The 21,713-nt window shown below is 31.8% G+C and overlaps 1 pseudogene; it reads left to right on the forward strand.

The window, feature by feature from the left end:
• LOC106050211 (uncharacterized) overlaps positions 1-16,345 on the forward strand; it is a 64,824-nt pseudogene extending 48,479 nt beyond the window's left edge.
• Positions 16,346-21,713: the final 5,368 nt, after the last annotated feature.

The following is a 21,713-nucleotide window of genomic DNA, read 5'->3' on the forward strand; positions in this document are numbered from 1 at the left end:
AGACTACCCCGAGCCGACATCCTAAGACAGAGCCGGATGACTCATCCTTCTGAGTGCCAGTCCTACGACTGCCAGAAGACGACCCACGGGCTAGCAGCTAAGAAAATAAGTAACCAGACATAGGAACATTCTTCTCCTCCAATCACTCAATAAATAGCAATCCATGATGAGCACTTATGTTAGACATTAACACCTTCATTTCATTTCTTAATTATAATTTTATTTGATCATTTATCTTTTGTAAACTTTCATTTATTAAATTATATTTATTTATAAACTTATAATATTGGTCTGTTCTTACTGTTAGTTGCGGTGTGCCTGAACAAAATCTTATATGTGAGCGGGATAAAATAATATAATTTCCCCTAGACTTAAACAAACAAGCCAAATAATAACTAAATAAACATCTCATCACACCAAGTATAAGAGAAATTAATGATTATCACAACAAAAGTTGCTCCAAGCTGTATTGAAGTCCTTAACTCTTTCTCTCCTAACTGATGATACCAACGTTGATTCCACCAGAATGTGGTAAATAATTACAGAGAGAAAGAGTCAAGTAGTACATGGTTGTTAACACAAGTGTATATTCTTAGTTCCTATTATATTTTATAATTCCTTTTAATTCAAAACTCAAAAAAAAGATTTGTTGACTCAAAATAAAGTTAAATTTTGTATAATATTAATATTAATATTAGGGCCTATATCATGGCAAAAGGTACTTTATTACTTATTGAATTCTCAGTATAATTACATGTTCATTGAACTCAACAACTAAAACTTTATTGCAAACAATATTTAATTTTACAATATGTAGTAAATATATTTACATGGGTGTGAACACATATTTATTTTCAATATAAGTTGTTATTTTATGTTTTATAATATTTATGTACAGTGACAGAAAAGCTCTTGACAGTTCCTGGAAAAAACTCAGATCAGGAGCTGGTGGCAGAAAAAATGCTGGAGTCAAGCTTGTTCTCTGGTAAGACTTATTTTTCATCTTATAGAATGAATTGCCTCATATAAAAATGAAATGGTTGGTTCAAGAAAAACTATTTAAAAAAGTCAAATAAAATAATGGAAGTCTATTATTGTTATGGTGATTTTTTTTTACCTAGGATGCTGTCCAACGTTCTTAACACGCGCAGCCAGTTCAGCAAATTTGATGCCAATCAGCCAGACTCCGTCCTGAAACAAAATGCTGAGTTTCTGAACCAGGTGGACCGTATTCTTGCGGGCATTGAGTCATTGGTCAATACAGTCAATGATCCTGTTGCACTTAAAGCAGCCATTGATAAACTGGCTGATGCTCATTTGAGCATGCCATCTAGGATTGGTCTTGACTTTTTTGGAGTAGGTTCAATTATTTTTTTTTGTATACCTAAAAGAATTTTAGTCCTAGTTTAATTAATATCAATGATGAACACCAGAATAAATGAAATGTTGAAGAATTTAAATCAGACTCAATGTATAATTCAATATATCCATGCTCACCAGCCACTCCAACAAAACATTGCTCAGTACATCCAACAAGAACTTGGTGTTAGTGCTGACAGTGATGAGTCAAAGGCCTGGCCAGATTTATTTGCTGCCTACAACCGTGTCCTTAAAGAACGTACGTAATGATTTTTTAGCAACTAAATAAGTTAACCAATTGTAACTTTTCTGAATTACAAATAGATACTCCTTAAGCATAAAGTTTTCTTAGAGAGTAAAATCTAATATATAAAGCAGAAAGAAAAGTGTATGTATGTATGTCATACATAGAAATGAAAAATGTTTGAGCAATCTTGATTAAACTTAGCATAAATGTTCGTTAGATCATGGTGGAGACTGTAGTTTATGTTTAATATCCCTCCCACAATCGGTGGCCCTAAAAATAAATAAAAGTAGCTAAATTTATCTATATTAAAGAAAAAACTTTTTAACAAATCGGGTTAACCCATTTTCACAGTATTTTATATAAATGTATTGGCTTACTGGCTTAACCCATTCTCGCAATAACTTTTGTGTTTGTGGTGAAAGAAGGAACATTAGCTAAGTTTGACATAGATCTAAATCCAATCCATCTTTATATTAGCCTAGATATTTTATAATTGATGCAAATGTATACAATTATAAAATTCATTTATATATATCTAGCCTACTTTAATTTTTTTTTTATTTTAGGTACTGTGCTAAAAATTATTTCTGACAAGTAAGTCATTAAATAATTAGCCTCTGTTTCCCTTTATATTATCTTTCATATTACAGTTTTAATAGTATGTATTTAAGACGATAAGCAACAGATGCTACCAAATTATTAGTTGGCATACTTTATTAAGCTTATTTATGCATGGAACAAAAAAAATTACTTAAATTGTCTTCTTATCCTATCAGTGAAAAAGCTGCACTCAAGAGATCATGGAAAGCACTTGTTGATGCTGCTGGAAGCCAAGAAGGTGCTGCAGTCAATCTGGTTCTCTGGTCAGTTTAGCACAGAAATAGAATCACTGCATTCTCTACATATTATTTCATTGTGTGATATGTAGGCCTATAATTAGTATAATGTTATTTTTTAATACACCTTTCCTAGGATGAATCCGAAACTGCCAGGGGAGTCTTGCAGCACATGCGCCACCCTAACCGATACGAGGCTAAAACGGTCAGAACAGTTGATAATAGCGCAGTGGCGTACGAGACACTGACCCATTGGTGCATACTTTGCACGGTTCCGACCCAATCATGATGCCCGTTTCCCATACTGTGGGGAGTCAGAAGAAACAGTGGTGCACGTCTTGCAAGAGTGTCCGCAGCTCCGCGAGCTGCCGGGAGACGTATCCAGTGGTCAATTAAATATGTATGGAGGCTATGAGGCACTATGCCACACAGCAGAGTTCCTTACCAGGGCACTACGGGAGACCTAGGTGTCCTTGCCTTGTCACCAATCGGAGTTCATCTCAGGTTCAATCAAAGAAAAATATTAGATTTTACACCACTAAACCTTCTGGCAAAGCAAAGCAAAAAGTGAAGTAAGGGAACACAGCGTTGGTTTCACAGTTAAGAACACACTTATGAACACAATAGTGTTGAAGTGATGTATTGGACTATTTTGTGTTGAAAAAAATAAATGAAAATGGACAGATAACTCGAGGTCTGCTCAATACACTCCTTCTGAATAACTAATACCTATTTCAAGACTTGATCACAGCACAGGGTATCAAGGCAGCATCTTTGCTCCAAACATTAGAACAAACTAGATCTAATCATGGTAAAACTTAAGTGCTTCAAATTTCAAGCTTTCCAGGTCTTATCACAGTGCAGACGGCTACACAGATCACTCTTGGTATGTTGTAAGATCAACCGTTTGCCTAAAAATCCACCATATTAAGCAAAACAGAGCACCTCAACCAAAATTAAGCAAAAATGTGTCACTCTGATCTCCAAATGCAGTTTGCGGGACATGTCCCCATTACAAGTTACAGGGTGCTAGTGTGAGTCAGTTTGAACTACTTTGGAGTTTTAGGGTTAGGACCAACCCAGTGCTGAGCGACAGAGTGTTATTGGCGATGTTGCCTATGTTATCCTATTATTATTTTGCCAGCTGCAGGCCTGGTACCACCATGTGTGTTGGCCTCCTTCAGTCATAGAACGACTATGGTTCATCTCTGGTTCATCTCGTAGAACTACTCTGCTATTATTTCATTGGGAGTAATACAATACCAGATGCATAAAAAAATTAAAATATATTTAGAATGCTCAACTTTGCATTATTCAGTCTATTACACAAACTTTGTAACCAATGCACTTAATCATTTGAATTCGATTTACAGAGGAATTTCATCAAACCTTTATATATATATATTGCGTTCAAACAGGATGTTTAAAGCTGTACCTAAAATGCCTGAAAGATTCACAAAATTCAATGGCCTACAATCTGATAATGACCTTAGAAAAGACACTGAATTAATCAAGCAAGCAAACGATATTGCTGGTGGTCTTGTTTCTTTTGTCAACAACATAGACATCCCAGGCAAACTCCAGGAAGCTATTGACAGACTAGTTGATGTTCATTTAAATATGAGACCAAGTGTCGGACTGGAATATTTTGGGGTTAGTTCCTTTTCTTTTTTAAGTAATATAAAAAAAAATGTTTATTGAATATATTTAAATTTTCTCAGGCTTTCTAAATGAATTGTTTGATAAAGACATATAAAAACAATGTGCCAAACAAAATTATCTCTTTCGAGAGTGCTAGATGTTTTATTGTATACTTTTATGCATTCTAAAACATGTTTAATTTTATATTTCTATGTGTTTTTTTAATCTCAAATAAGTTTTTTTTTGTACCTGGTAAGAAAAAAGTTTGTAATGTTTTTATTTATTTAAATGGATGATTAAAAAATGGTATTGTTCATTTAAACTCTTCCAGTTTCTAATATGTTAAACCTACTTAATAAACTTTCTGTTAATTTAAAAAAAAAGTATGTCAAATAAACTTATTGTTAGTTATTGAAACTACTGTCAGCTTCACATGAAAAGTTTTACAGTTCTTCCTCTTAGACTTTTAGGTATTATCTATCAAGAGCAGGGTATAACAAGTATGGGTTTTGGTCATCAACACTATTTGGAATTGCTTTGTCTGTACTCTCATAGCACCTTTAAAAACCTGGAAGATGGAGTATATATGCACAGTAGATTGGATGGAAGGCTTCTTAAACTGGCTTGACCAAAACGACTAGACGACATATCCTTATTAGGGAACTGATGTTTGACGACGATGCGGCTCTCACTACCGGTCGCAATAATGATTACAAAGGCTGGTCAATACTTCGACAGCTGCTGATCAATAATTCAGTCTTACAATAAATCTCACCAAGACAGAAAAAAGGGCATAAAAAGTCAACATCATCAAACTCCATTTGAGTGAAGGCTTGAGAGGCTCAAATCCTCTCTTGCAAAAGCCCTGGACAGAAACCCTGCTGTATTGCATAGTGCATACAGGTCGAGAATTTTTGGTTTCCCTGACCTGTTGAGATGGAGATCAGCCAGTCTGGGCAGTCAAACAGAATATGGGGGCACTGTGAATCGAAATTTGGCCATAACCGTGAGAAATATGAGCCAACAGGACAGTGGCCTGGCCTGCACTGTATTATAATAGGTTGCCATAAAATGTCACAGAATATACTGAAATGTGTGATTCCTCCTTTTTCTGTTTTATCATTCAAAAGCCGCATGTAACCAAGATGCTGTCTTCTATGTCAGCTAAGGCAAGTTGGCGCCTAAGCTGGTCTTGAAAGAATCTCCATGGGTCATCTTTGTTATGTCCACCACCTTTTAGCTCACAAAAAAAGACTTATTTTGGCATACGTTCATTCACCATATGATATTTTGTGTAAATTGTCAAATGTGATTTTTAAAAAAATAACCCCAACTGGCATCACAATTCAAACAATGTCGTAAACAAGAAAATACACGAAATACAGGCTTGGCTAATTAGTCTATATTGGCTCAGAAAATCAGTTATAAAGCTTTACAGTTATAGATCTAAGTCACAAAATGGTTTGTGCACACTTAACTCTGTAACATCTTCTATGACAATTAAGTTTCCATTCATGATTTGCTGTAAAAGTGGTGGTAAAAATCTTCGGGAATGGTTTCTTTATATATGAAAAAAATCTACGGAAGTCAATTTGTCATGCAACCAAGGACGCCTCGGTGAACGGGACTTATTTATTGAAAAATATAGGCTTAGTGCGCAGTCCATGTAATATATAGTCTATGGTTTTTATGTAAAGAATGTTTAATAACCTTAATGTTAATTTTTAACTCAAACCTATTAAATATAATTACTTTTTTTACAAAATTCAATCAGTTGCTAAAGAAGCTTTGAAGAACTTTAATGCTGGATGTTTGTTATATGTTTGAAGTATCACTATTTGTATCTTACATTTCAGCCGCTAGAAGAGAAAATTGCTCAATACCTGCTTAGCGCTCTGGGTGTGACTGAAGACAGTAATGAAGCTAAATCATGGACACACCTATTAAATGCCTTCAACACAGTTCTCAGAGAAGGTATGTTATGGGATATCATTGCTGACAATATCATTTTAATTGGCTAAGAGCTACTTACTTCATCAAGTATTTTCAAGACAGGATAATAATGTATATGAAATAAAATAAACACTTAAAAATTGATTGCTAGTAATGTAATTTATTGCCTTTTATAATATATTTTTAATTGATGTCTTATCAGATTCCTTACAAAAAATTGGCCTGTCTGATGTGTAAGCTTATGATTATTCAATTGTAATTATTACAGATGTATAAGTTTTTTATTATCCAAATCTTAACTCTTTGTAATGTTTATCATATGCAGTAATAGGAAATCTCTTGAGAGCTCATGGAATCAACTTGCAGATGTTGCCGGAGGAAAGGACAAAGCTGGCACAAACCTTGTTCTCTGGTAAAATGTATTTTGAAATAAGATTGTCTTTATAATTTCATTATAAAATAATATTAACTATTTTTTCTGTTGTATACTTAAATTATACAAATAAATAAAATAAATTACATTGTATTTCAGGTTGTTGGACAATGTCCCCAAAATGAGAGACCGATTCACTAAATTCAACGCTTATCAGTCAGATGATGCCCTTAGAACTGATCAAGAATTTGTGAACCAAGTACAAAGAATTACTCAGGGAATTGATTCTCTCATTGACAATGTCAACAACCCAGCAGGTTTACAATCTGGCATTGAGAGATTGGTTGATGCCCATTTGAACATGCAGCCTAGCATTGGCCTTGTTTATTTTGGGGTAAGTTAATAATAAAAAAGTTATTGAAGATAAGTTTAGTTGTTACATCTATTTCAAGGAAAAAAAAAGTTTAATCAATATATTTGTACCAATTTCAGAATGCAACCATATTTTAAAATATTATTTGTAATAGTAGTATTGAAAAAGATATTATTACCTTTTTGATTTGAGGAAGTAAAAAAAAAAAGATAATACTAACAAGGAGCAAAAATATAAATGTTTTAATGAGTAATAAATTATCATATAACAAATTAGAAGATATATTTTATATCCATATTTTGCTAATTTCTTCAGTCTGTCCAACAATACATCCATCTGTATATTGCCAAAACTCTTGGTGTTCCTGGCACAAGTGATGAAGCTACATCCTGGACCAACCTTTGGGCTGCTTTCAATAAAGTTCTCAAACAGCGTAAGTTGTATGGCCTATTCATTATAACCTTTCAATTTTATTTTATTTTAATAAAAGTACTTAATTTTTATTTTATTTTATTTTTTCATAGACTCCCTACAAAAACTTGGAATCGGTGATAGGTAAGTTTTCTTTGTTTTTTTTTTTTGGCCTGAGATTTTTTTTTTTCTTGTAAGAGCACATGAGATTTAGATACATTCATGTAAAGTTAACTATTTATAGTCTGATGGTGTCAGTTTACCAAAAAACATCAGATTACGCTAGGTTAGCTGTACTTGGATATAACCATATATCAAGAAAAGTCTTTTTATGATGTAATAAGATTTTGCTTAGACTTTCATTAGATAAACTGTCTTAAAATTGTCCAATCTTATTTGAAAACTAATTACTAGAAGAAGAAAATCTTAACATAGATGAGCTAAAATATGTTTGATATAAGGAACGTTTTTATTGTTTGATTTATTTTTTGCACCCATAATGTTAAAATTATTTACAAGTCCTAATAGGTTTTGATATACGTTCAATTCAAATTCATTAAATTTTTGTCAAACTTTGTCCACCTCCAAACTCCTAGTAATAAAAAGGTAACTTATCATAAAGCTTTGACATTTTACAGTGAAAGGAAAATTCTGGTTAGTTCCTGGAAAAAATTGACTATTCAAGCTGGTGGTCAACAGAATTTTGGAGTCAACTTAGTTCTTTGGTAGGCCAATATTTGTTGGATTGCATTTTCATTTTACTATCTATAATACCCATCTTTCACTCCAACAAAAATAATGTAATAATTACAACAAAATACCCATACTACAATTTAAATTAAAAACAGGATGTTGGACAATGTGCCCAATATGCGTGACCAGTTCACAAAGTTTAATGCACGCCAATCCAATGATGACTTGAAGAGAGATGCTGGTTTTCTGAAACAAGTTAAGAAAATTATTGGAGGCTTGGGCTCCTTGGTGGACAGTTTGAATGATCCTGGACAACTTCAGGCTAGTTTGGAGAGATTAGCTGCGGTACATTTGAATTTCATCCCAAGTGTCGGTGTTGAATTTTTTGAGGTCAGTTTTTACATGAAGTAAATATTTGTTCAGACCTTGTTAAATTGAGAGAAAGATTTCCTTACACTTCTATTGTGAAATTTGATGTTTGTAGAATGTTAAACATTGACTTGACCAAATTGATAAATAGGCACAAGTTCTGAAATATTTAAATTTTAGACAATTAGACATGGCATTCGAGCATAATATTATAATAGATCTAAATGCAAATAATTGGTATAATTAAAGTACTAAGGTTATCTAATTAATTATTTAGCACCATAGTTCTACAAATCCTGTTTGTATCTAGCCTTTAGAAAGAAAGATCAATGTCTTCATTGAACAAACTCTTCGTCTGGACAATAATAGTGCTGAGTCCAAGGCCTGGACAAGACTCATTGGTACCTTCAATAGAGTACTTAAAGAGCGTAAGTATTAACTTAATTATTGTTTGATCCATTTAGGCAATAAAAACTTAAGTTTTTTCTTTGCCAAATTTCTATATGTCTTAATCAAATTTTGAAACTAAGTAGCCCAGATCCTCCTTTTGGAAAGCTCAAGATAAATAAACCTCTATCTATTTGTTTATCGTTTTGGCAATCTTTATATTATTATGTTACATTTATTTATTGGTTTTCATATTTCACAGAAACTCTCCAACAGATTGGTATCTCTGACAGGTAAAACATCTTGAAATGAAGTATAGTTGTGAAAAAATATCAAATATATCTTATTAAATGTCTTTCCAGTTTTGTGTGCGTCAACTATACAGTTGTACGATCTACATTTTAGAAAGTTAGCATCAATTAGAAGTCTTTTTTACTGAATCATAAAAGAATGAAAGCTTACAGTGTCAGTTATAATGGTGCATCTATAATAAAGCCTTTAAGCAGTTTACAACTTATCTATAACATGTCAAAATGTTATTTATAACACTTTTCAGTTTCTTGATCAACAGCTGTCTTACTATAAAATAACTAATACATTTCTAATTTAGAAGTTCACAATTCTGTGTGCAATATTTATCAGAGTTATACCTATCTATTAACATTGTCATTAAAACAATTACAGTATTAGGTGTAACAATTATGTCTCAGTTTAACACATATTAATAATTTAATACTTTCTAAACACATCTTTAAACCATAACTTGTCCTAACATATTTCAGAGACAGAAAAGCTCTTGGCAGTTCCTGGAAGTTATTGACCACTGGCGAAGATGGTATAAGAAGAACTGGAATCAGTCTGGTACTTTGGTGAGTCTAACACAAATGATGTCTAGCTATAAAATCAAGATTTAATGATAATGGTTTAAAAGCTAGATTTTGTCTTTGAATTGTTGTGTTGGTAATAGTACTAACATAATGAAAATATACTTAGGTAAACTTTTTTTGACAACAGGATGTTCAACAACATACCCAACGTGCGTGACAGATTCACTAGGTTTAACCCTAACCAGCCTGATGATGCTCTTAAGGCTGACCCTAAATTCCTTAAACAGGTTGATGTCACCATTGGAAATTTCAAGTCTTTTGTAGATAATGTGAATGATCCAATTAAACTACAGTTTAACATGGATAGAGTTGCTGAAGCTCATTTGAATATGGGAGCATCTGTAGCTGTCAATCACTTTAAGGTAACATCTTAACTTGCGCTTTCATCTTTCTCTTGCTTTTCAACAGAGAAAACTAAGTTTTTCATAAGAGTAGTTCTTGGACTTTGTTAAGCTTTTAAACTTGACTGAAAACTGGTTAGCTATAATCTTAATTTGTTCTAGTGGCTAGTGATTATGTGCATGATTTGGAACTTTAAGTCCTTAATTTTAATACATGTAAAAATGGGATTTTTTATTTTAGATTTTAGTGTCCCATAGTTCAGACATATATTATGTGTATGTCATATGAGTTTTGCAAGGTAAAGACAGTTAATAGGCAGACCACATAATACTCTCATAAACTGTTGACGTTAATTCACTACGGTCTTAAAGGGGATCTTATTGAAGTTTTTTCTTACCTAATAGATCTGTGTAGTGATTTCAATAATTTTAAAAATCTTTGACAGTTGATTGAACTATTTCATTTGAAATTAGATTTTGTCAGCACAACAAAACTATCAAATGTGATTTAAACCTGTTTGTTTGAAGACATATGTTTCAAACAAACATGTAAACGTAACAATTAATTTTAAGCTTTGAATCACTGTGCAGATCCTTGCTCAAAAGATTCATGGCTTTGTTGAAAAATCTCTTGGTGTTACTCAAGATAGTGATGAATCCCAGGCCTGGACAAACTTGTTCACTACTTTCCAAAAGACCCTTAGAAATCGTAAGTATGAAATGAAAAGCTAAAACAATTTGAGTAATTATCTCTATGATAAGCTAAAATTTTCTATTCATTTATAAAAATATTTTGCTTTTTAAAAATAATACAAAAAATGAATACCATGTTAAGAATTAGCTTACAGTGCTTTTAAAACTGAACCAACATAAAACAGAAGTGATTGTATAACCCTAGAATATTTTTAAGCTTATGTCAATAGGAAAATGCATAAAGTAAGGAAAGGTGTAAATAATATAATAGTTGTAAGACAAAATCATGTTAAATGTGTTTTACAAATACTCTTCTTATATTTGTCAAATTGAGTAATTATGAATTTCCTGAAGGTGTGGATTTGTGAAATAGGTTTACAGGTTTTCTTTTTACTTGCAGGACCACCTATGAGTTTGTGTGTTTTTATTCATAGTTTTGTTTGTTGCTAGTATTTATTTTTGTATATAGATCTACATTTTTCTATATCCCAAGCCTTTCATCTTATCTCTATTTCTCTACAGGTGAAGTTCTAAGAACCATTTCCAACAGGTAAGTAGTGTAATTAGGAAAATTTTGTTTTTTTAAATTGAAAAATTTAATCTGTCTATTAAAAAGTGAAACATGCAAGATTTGTTGATCACAGCAATGTTTTTCACAGAGATAAATCAGAATTAGTTTCTTCCTGGAATAGACTAGTTGAAAAAGCTGGCAGCAGACAGAATGCAGGAGTTGAATTGGTTCTTTGGTAAAGCTAACATATTTATTTTAACTTAAAAGATTAATAAACATTCAGTTTTGTTTTAATTTTAGGTTTCCCAAAAGATTACTTTTATTACCACTTTTTTTTCATGTACTTGATATGTAAATCAGGATGTTAGAGAATGTCCCAAACATGCGCAATAAATTTACAAAGTTCAATGCCAACCAGCCTGACGATGTCTTAAGAAACAATGCTGAGTTCCTCAATCAAGTAAACTTTATTGCTGGAGGTCTAGAGTCATTGGTCAAGAATGTGAACAACCCTGGACGTCTCCTTGATGCTCTAGAAAGACTTAGTTCTGCTCACTTGAACATGCAGCCAAGTGTTGGCCTGGAATATTTCCAGGTAATTGGAATTTTTGATTTAGTTAAAAATATATAATGCAGGGTATTTATTAATTGCAGAGTAAATTGCAGTTATTGGATAATTATATCCTTTAAATCATAAAACTGATTGAATACACAATCATCTAGTGATAAATACTGCCTCAGAATATAATCACTTAAAAATATGAACTCAAATGAAAAAAATTTAGATCTCTGTATAAAAAAATCACATGACCAAAAAATTACAATTTAAGTTGAAAAAAATAAAAAGAACACACTTGTAAAAAAATGTTTTGTCTCTAGCCACTACAACAAAAGATTGCCAGCTACATTGCCAATGCTCTTGGAGTGGCTGTAGACAGTGATAAAGCTAAGGCATGGTCAAATATATTGGCTGCTTTTAATAAAATCCTTGAATTTAGTAAGTAGAGTGTTATTTTGAATGTGATATTTTACAAAATAATTTTAAAAATAAATTATATTAACTTGCTAAACAATTAAACTTTAAGGCTTGATTTTCTAAAATGATTATTTGTCAGCTACATCAATGCAAACTGAAATAATTTGATTACATTTTAAGTTTAAGATTATGTTAAAAATACATCTAAAGCCTAAAATATTTTCATTGAATAAGTGTTTTTTGACTATCTATTTGTTGAAATTGCTCATTGTTGAAATACATAGCTATTTGATTAAGCTGTACACAATATACATACTGATATATATAATATAATATATATATATAAATTTATTTATTTATTTTATTTTAATTTTTTTTTTATTTCATAGGTTCAATTAACAAAATTGGTCTTTCAGACTCGTAAGTCTTATTTTTTATTATTTATGAATTAATGTAAACTCTTAGAAAATGATAAATTGAAGTAAATTGGTGTTTGCTGATATATATAGATCATGACTGTAACGTAATACATTAATTAATTAATTGATACTCAGTTTGTTCTTTGTTAAATTACCATGTTTGAACCTTACTAAAGGAACATTTTTTTTTTTAAATCTCTCACTGTTTTAATGTTTTTAAATGTAATTTGAATGTAATTTAAAATGCAAATTTACTTTTTTTTCTATTACAGTAATAAAGAAGCTTTGGTCAGTTCCTGGAACACATTAACAGCTTCAGGTCAGGAAAAAGCAGGAGTTGATTTGGTGCTTTGGTACGCCTTTTCATTGAATGAAAATACTGCCATAATTGAAATTAAAAGACTTGTCAAGTTCTATCAGAAGAACAAACTACAAGATCAAGAGGAAAAAACAAAATTTTGTTAATGTGTGACAGTAGCATTTCTTTTTATTAGAGAAATACTAACATTATTCTTGTTTATAATAACTGTCATTTTATTAGAGAAATGAGTTCAACATAAATTTTCAAACTTAATGTAGTAACATAAAAAGTTGTTCTGTGGATACTGTTGTGAAAAACAAGTAAAATAACTCCAACAGTTACATAAACATTAATAAAGCTTGCAAAGAATCAAGGCAATGCCACAGGTTTTGCTAGAGCTGGATAAAACATCATGAGTATCCTTGAGGCTGCTTTAATTTGTATGTCTATAACTGTCTCAATCTTGTACTCCCAGGATGTTTGAAAATATTCCTAACATGAGAAAAAGATTCACCAAGTTTGATGCCACCCAGTCTAATGACAATCTTAAAAATGATTCTGAATTCACTGCCCAATCCAACCGCATTGTGGGAGGACTCGACTCTCTGATTAAAAGTGTCAACCAACCTGGTGAACTCCAGGCCAACCTCGAGAAACTTGTGGATGTTCACTTGCACCTTGTACCAAGTGTTGGTTTGGAATATTTTTAAGTGAGCTATTTTCTATGATACCTTGTTAGTTTAATAGTGTTAAGCAAATCCATGATTTTTATAAAGTCCTTTTTTCTTGGTAATTGTAACTTATTAAAAAGAAACAAAGCTATGTTAATTATTTAAAAATAAATTTTAAAACAAATTTACAGATAAGATTATTGTATTTCAGCTCAAATATGCAAAAGACATAAATATATAAAAGTAATGCTATGAGATTAAATAACCATTTTATGAAGTCCAAATTAGACAATTTTTTTTAAAGATAGTTTAGATCTAGTTGGGTAGCACAAAATCCCAATTTAAACTTAAAGTATTTGGTAGATTAAATTTCCAGTTAAAAATATATATATCAGGGTGCATCAAAAAAATGTATACACACTTTGAACTGACAGACAATTGATTTCCCGTTCTACAAGGTTTTAAATTTCTGTGAGAAAGTAATGTTATGTTTCTTCAACAAGTTGCAGCAGTGGCAAGGAAGTAACTGCAACATGGTGGACGTGCGTTTGAGTTTTGAAGAGCGGAAGCAGATAATTAAGTGGTACTGGAAGTTTGAGAATGTAACTGCGGTATGAAGACAGTGGAGACATGAGCTTGCTGACTCAATATTCCCTGCCATTTGTGCATTATACGGTAATAATGAGTTTTATTTCCAACAAGATGGCGTCCCGACGCACTATCATAGAGACGTATGAGCATACCTGGATCACAATGTGCCAGGCCAGTGGATAGGATGCAGGGGACCAATCGAGTTTCCTGCACACTCTACAGACCTCATGCCGCTGGATTTCTTCTTATGGGACACAGTTCAAGATGAGTTGTACAAACGTAAACCACTTCACCTGGACACACTGTGGAATGAGATTCAGGCAGTGGGGGCAGAAATCTCAGTGGACACTTTGGTACGATGTACAGAATCAGTTTTGACTCATACTCAGCAATGTATTGACGCTGAGGGCCACCAGTTTGAACATTACTCACATTAATCACATTTATTTTTCCAATCAGACATTAAGCTTTCCATGTCCAGAAATTTAGCATTGTAGAATGGGAAATAAATTGTCTATGTCAGTTCCATTTTTTTGATGCACCCTATAATCATTTTTCCCAGTGTACATCTAGGAAAAATACTACACAATAGCCATTCACAAAAGTATTTGTGTGATATTTTATCCTGTCTTTAGCCTCTCCAACAATACATTCATCTGTATATTGAGAAATCTCTTGGAGTAAACTCAAACAGTGTTGAAGCCAAAGCATGGACTGGCTTACTGCATGCTTTCAACAATGTTCTCAGGGAACGTAGGTCCTTTCAATTTCTGTTTCTACACAGTTTATTAACTCATTTTTTTTTAAATTGTCAAGTTTTATTGTTTTAAGTTTTAAATGTCATTAATAATTCTTTTTGAATTGTCTAGTTGTAAATTAATCTACTAATACACATGTTCACAGATTCAGTCAAGAAAATTGGACTTTCAGATGTGTGAGTGACTTGTATATTGTTAATATTTAAATTCTATATTGATTAGTTTTTTTTTACATTTTGAAGCTAATTTTATGTAACCTTATGTCTAATTCTAACATAATTTATTTAAGCCATTTTCTAAAGTGTTTTATTGTCTTCTCCTAAGTCAATGGGTTAAAGTATTAATTTTTAAAATATGTATCTACAGAGACAGAAAATCTATAGTTAGCTCATGGAAAAAACTTGCAAGCAGAGCTGGTAGCAAACTGAATGCTGGTATTAACCTTGTTCTTTGGTGAGTTTGGTTGTAGTTGATATTATAATACATTTTTCTTTAAGACAAATATTTGCATGTTTCTTATAAAAAGTGACTTACTGTAATATGTACTGGTAAATATGTATGATATAATGTGTACACATATATACTTCAGGATGTTGAAAAATGTCCCCAAAGCACGTGAAAGGTTTACAAAGTTCAATGCTTTCCAACCTGATGTTACATTGGTAAAAGACAAAGGTTTTATTGACCAAGTCAATGCCATTACTAATGGACTAGAGAGTCTGGTCAACAATGTTGAAAACCCTGGTCAGTTCCAGGCTGCCCTAGAGAGACTGTCCACCCTTCACAAAAACAAGACACCAAGCATTGGAATGGAATACTTTGGAGTAAGTTAAAATCTTTTTTGTTCAATCTCATCATACTTGTATGTAGTAGTCTGAAAGAGATGACATTATAATGAATGATGTTCACATGTCACTTATAGGCAGCACTAGGAACACATTTTTCAAGAGAAAATGTGAATTAAATTTAAAAAAAGAATAGACAGTCCTGACTAGGACACCAACCATGGATCCTTCGATTGGTCAACTCCTCCAAGTAGAAACATAGTACCAGACAAACATTATTTTGCTATATTTAATTCACATTTTCTCTCTTTGAAAATCTGGTCCCTAGTGCTGCCACTGTATATATATTTAACATATCTGCAAGCATTCACTGTTTTGGCACTTAGCTTCACATTTCTAGTTATGACATTATTAGATTTGTGGGTGTAAATAATTTGTCTTTTTTAAAATAAGTATTAAGGTTGTTATGTTATTTAATATAAATGAAATTCTTTAAATAAAAACTTTCCAAGTTGAGAAATATTTTCTAAGTGATTTTTTATTTCTTACACTTTTATGTCTTTAACTTTTAATAAAAACCTAACCTTCACATTTTTTCCAGCCATTCCAAAAATACATTCATCTCTATATTGAAAAAAGTCTGAATGTTGACCCTAACAGCCAAGAACCTAGAGCTTGGACTAATATGTTTGCTTCCTTCAACGAAGTTCTCAAAAAGACATAATTTTATTGAAGGGAATAGATCATGATTAAACACTTCAACTCTGTTATTTCTTATATTCTGTGATCTAAATCTGTGGGAGTGTCTGAAGTTACAGAGGAAATAGATACCTGCCAACAGACCAAATAGTTTTATTTTAAATCTCTAGATCTCACAGGCACTCCTATTACACAGCTAACACAATGAATTAGTTAAATGTAACCATTGGTAGTAAGAATTGGTTATAAGGTGACAATACCAGAAGTAAATCTTGTGAGACTATATCCAAACATAGGAGAAACTCAGTGAAATAGTATTCACTATGTGAAAATTCAATTTATAAAATATATATATACATTAATATCACAAATGATTACCTTTTAGCTGCAAAGGAATAATATAAATTAATTCTAATAAGAAATTCATATTCAAAGTAAAGAAATAAAGCACAACTGACCCTTAATTTCAGTGAGTTTGAGAACAAAATGGTAACAACCAGCTTTCTTTGGTATTGGCAACCATTGGCACGATTTATGGCGTGAATGTAATCATAACTTTTGTTTTATTTACAAAGATTACATCCACTCTCTTTGTTTGTCTGGTACACATTTTGTATGAGTTATTTCTTTCTTATATTAAAATATTCTAAAAAGTAGAAAATTTGAAATTTTACACAGTTATTCATAGTCGATGACAGTACATAAATCAATAAAAAAAATTAACCAATTAGTTAATCAATTAGTGTAATTAATTTTGTTTAAATAGAAAAAGAGAGTTAAACCTTGCAGAATGGAATGATTTTGCAATTCTTTCCTTTATATAACAATGTTTTTAAGTATTTTTTTTTTACAAAGCTGTTTGGTCAAAAGTTTCTACACGTTATTTCTCCCACACCCAGTCTCAGGTCAAGTTGAAATTTTGCACAATTACTTCTTGTTTCTGACAAAACAAGAATCAATTTTAAAATAACCAGTTAGTTAATTAACTATTGGTATTTCATTTTTTTGTTTGGTATCAAACAAAAGAAAGAAATTGTATTTGAATAATGATGATTGAATCACCATATTGATGAAATTATTTTAAAAAATCAAGCAAAACATAAAACTAAAATACTATTTAACTTTAGTTAGGCTAATATTAGAATATGCATCAACTCAAGAGAACATAAAGAAAAACATATAAAATAAAGCAGTGAGATTTAAAACAAACGAATATTCAAATTTGGAGTAACACCATTTGTAAAATCACAAAACTTTTGAGACATTTCATAAAAAAAGAATAAAAAGTAAAGTAGCTATAGGCCTAACACACAAAACTCTGAACCCTAATTTTTAAACAGAAAAACAAAACCTAATTTTGATTCAAAGAAAAAGGCACATTTCTTATTCCATACGCTAGAAGAAATTCGTACAATGTTCTCCTTCTTTCCTAGTGCCATTAGAGAATAGAATGGATTGTCTGAATCAGCCAGGAAAACCAACGAATTAGCAGAGTCTAAGTCTTTATTAACATGCATGATTAGATTGACACATGAAATGCGTAGGACGTAATTATCTTCTTTTTGAAGTAACGTCTGAAATATATAAGATAAGAAGATACAAGTTAAATTAGTCCCCTTGAGAGGAGGTATCCCTAGAGAAAATTGAGTTTTAGGTCTAGGATATTGATTTTTAACTAATAACATAATTAAGTAGATCAATCATTTTTCTTTACATTACAATCATTTTTAATGCTTAAATCTGTGTCTAAAACATGTTTTTTAAATGTTTTTGTAAGGTCTATGAGACAAAATCTTAATAAAATTTATACTTTAAACTCATTTTTCTCAAAATGTTAGTTTTTGCACATGTCATTGTGCTTTACTAGGAATTTCTCCTAAACTACTTGATAGATTTTGATGAAATTTGAAACACTTAAGGACATCATTAACTTTACTCGTACAATGATTTTTTTTCAATATTTTATTTACTTTTTTTTTAAAAGAATTTTTAATTAATATTTATCCTGTTTTTTTTAGGTATAAAAAATACTAAAAATTCAAAAATTTGTAAAAAATTTAACATACTTAAATCTTTAATTCTGACGTTGTATCAATTTAGAGAATCCTTTTTTCTTATCTTTTAATTCAATTTCATGTATTTCTGATCAATAGTTTTTACAAAATTCAGACTTTTAATTTGTATACAATAAACAATATGGCCGCCGTTACCAAGGCAACCATCATTCAAAAAACTTTTTTTTAGCATTATTTATTTTGGAATATCATTATATGTTACCATAACAAATTTCAAAGGCCTAGCTTCAGAAATAACAAAAATAAGATTTTCAGGGATACCTCCCCTTGAGGGGGCTTGAGTCCGGAGTTCTAATTTTAGTCGTACAACTTTTATTTTTTCAATGTATTTAAAAAGCGATCACGGTAACAGTTATTCACATACCCACCTTTTGCCCCCTTTCCCTTTGGTCCAAACAAGTGATATGTTTATACGCATTTAGAAAAGTTAAAGCATGATTTCGCGCTAAACAAAAATATTTTTGATCGCACAGGTTTATTATTGTTATTCAAGATCTTTACGAATTTAGCTACATGACTGATCCAAACTATTTCTTACTATTACACTTAAATTAATAAAATAATTTTTTTTTAAAGTATTATTTATGTTTTTCTTTTTTTAATATTTTCCTTGTTTAAAGAAAAAAAAAACGGTTCCCGGTCATTTCATCCCCGGTCACTTCATCCCCCGGTCATTTCATCCCCTGGTCACCTTCATCCCCAGTCATTTCATCCCCTGATATTTTCATCATCTGATCATTTTTATCTAACAAATTGTAATTTTAAAAATCATGAAATGAGCACTATTTAATGTATTCATTTTTTATTTAAATGACAAAATTGTAACACGTTAATGTTTAAAAGGAATTAAAGCAAAACTTATACAGGCGACATGATATCACGAGGATGGGTGATAACAAAATAAAACCTTATTTCAAGGCTAAAAATGACGCGCCCATGGTCAAGAAAGAGCGATTGAAAAATAAAATAAAGTGAAACATGGTCGTACTTCCACCACACCTTGGCCTTTGATGATAAGTTATCAGTGGCAAGATCATAACTATTCTAATCGCACTTCTATCTCTCAAAAGATTTCCACTACTTGCACCACACCTTCGCCTTTGATGATAAGTTATCAGCGGCATGATCATAACTATTCTAATCGCACTTCTATCTCTCAAATGATTTTTTACTACTTCCACCAAACCTTGGCCTTCGATCCGAATAATATTATGATATTACAACCCCCACATCCAATAGAAGCGCTATAGCTAAGTACACACCCAGATTTACAATATAATATAAGATTTCTCATTAAGAAAACAAAGTGGAAGAGGAAACACTATAAACGCATTAGTAACAAGTCATAAAATGTCAAATAGCATTCTACATAATCATATTTATATATAAAATATTTAATTGGGGATGAAATGACCGGGGATGAAGTTACCGGGGGATGAAGTGACCAGGGGATGAAGTGACCGGGAATGAAATGACCGGTCACCAAAAAAAACCCACCAACCACTTGTTTAGACAGTCGTTTGGCTTAGATAAACCAATACCATTATTAAAATGTATTTTTTTTTAATACTTTGAAGTTCAATTAGCACGCTTATTCGTCTCTTAAATAAGACAAGATCGATATCCCTCAAATTTTCTGAATTAATCCATTAATTCAATAATAGATTTTTTAAAGCCCTTAAATTCATTGGTAGTGTTTCGAACAATTGAGATTAGTAATTATTAGAGTTCACTAAATTAATTAGACAATACAATTCACGTTTTTTGTTGCTACATCTAATCGACAGTCTTTTTTTTTTCAGTTTAGAATAATGTAAGTTCTCATTTTTATTGAGTTGTTCAAATTCTGAGGGCAGCGTTTCTCAAACTGTGGGGCGCCCCCCCCCCTCGTGAGCGCTAGAAAGTCCAACTCAGGCGCCATTTTACTCTCATTGACATAGAGTAAAGTAGCTGAAAGCAGATGGTCTTTCAAAAAGACAGTTGTAGAGCTCTCACTAAGGCCGCGGAACATACATTTAAGGCCCAGAAGAAAGCCTTTAAAGAAGACAGCGCAGAAGACTTAAAGAAAACGTAAGAAGACTTCTAGCGGAAAACGGCTTTGTCTGCATGAGATGCAGGAAAATATGCAGGTTGCAAATGGGTCTGCTTAAAAAAATTCAGAAACACCACAGAGTATCAGAGTTCTTTTTAGCGCGCACATCAGTAGAGTCTTTTGTAGAAGTCAAATAGATGTAGATATCTTATTTTGTGATGTTCATGGAAAACTGGGAGGGGGCCCCAATAAAGTGCCTTGCCGCGGGCGAACGTTATGCTCACTACGCCCCTGTGTCAGACTGTCACTGATTCTTGTCTAGTACACACGTTCCTTCAATAACGTTCTACGGGTATATGTTTATATAGATTAAACTTACACTCTGCTAAGTCATTGGTTTTCCTGCCTGATTTAGGCAACCCGCCAATACACTGGTTGCAATATAGAAGAAAGAGGTTGTAAAAAGCCTATAATGTATATTACATTTCGATAAATAATCTACTCCAGCTCCTACAAACTACTTAATATCTTAGAGCTAAAGCGCTCAATGTTTTCTAATTGAACCTTATAGCAATGTCATAATGAGGTCAATAAAGAGTGAATTTGGTTCGGTAGATGTGCAGCCACTGTACAAAATTACAATTACTATCTACTAGCTCTTGCAATGTTCTTAAATGTCTGTCCAAAATGTGATTATTATCGATCGTTTCAATTATTAACGTTTTCGCTACATATGTCAATTGATGTAAGCTGCATTACCATTATTATTATTTTTATCATCATTAAAACTAAGAGAAAGGAAAGAAAACAAGTATATCCCCTGAAAACATTTTTGTTTGTACCAAGCCGATGATTAGCTATGACACATATAGCCTAAAGCCAAAAGATTCGCAGTAAAATTGAAAAATTGCCACGCCCATCAAAGAAATTCTGTTGACATCGAAAACAAAGACCAAGGAAGATTGCATATTGTTACAATTTGTCAATTTAAATACTCCGATCCTATGTGTAATAAATCGTTTGAAATACCTTTAATGTATAATTTATTTAACTACGAAATTGTATTTATGGCATTTTTACTAAAAAAGAAATTTACGAAAAGCTAAATCTGAACATTCTAGATTTTTATTTAATACAACTTGGTTGAAATAGATTTCAAACATGTATTGGTTAGGATTACTTTTACAGAACAGGTTGCTAGAATTAGACAAGATAATGGCTTGAACAGTTAAAGTCTCTAACATAGTCTCACAGACCTATACAATTTCTATGTCCATGGTCTCTAACATAGTCTCACAGACCTATACAATTTGTATGTCCATGGTCTCTAAC

The sequence above is a fragment of the Biomphalaria glabrata genome, chromosome 4, assembly GCF_947242115.1.
Source record: "Biomphalaria glabrata chromosome 4, xgBioGlab47.1, whole genome shotgun sequence".
Lineage (NCBI taxonomy): Eukaryota > Metazoa > Mollusca > Gastropoda > Planorbidae > Biomphalaria > Biomphalaria glabrata.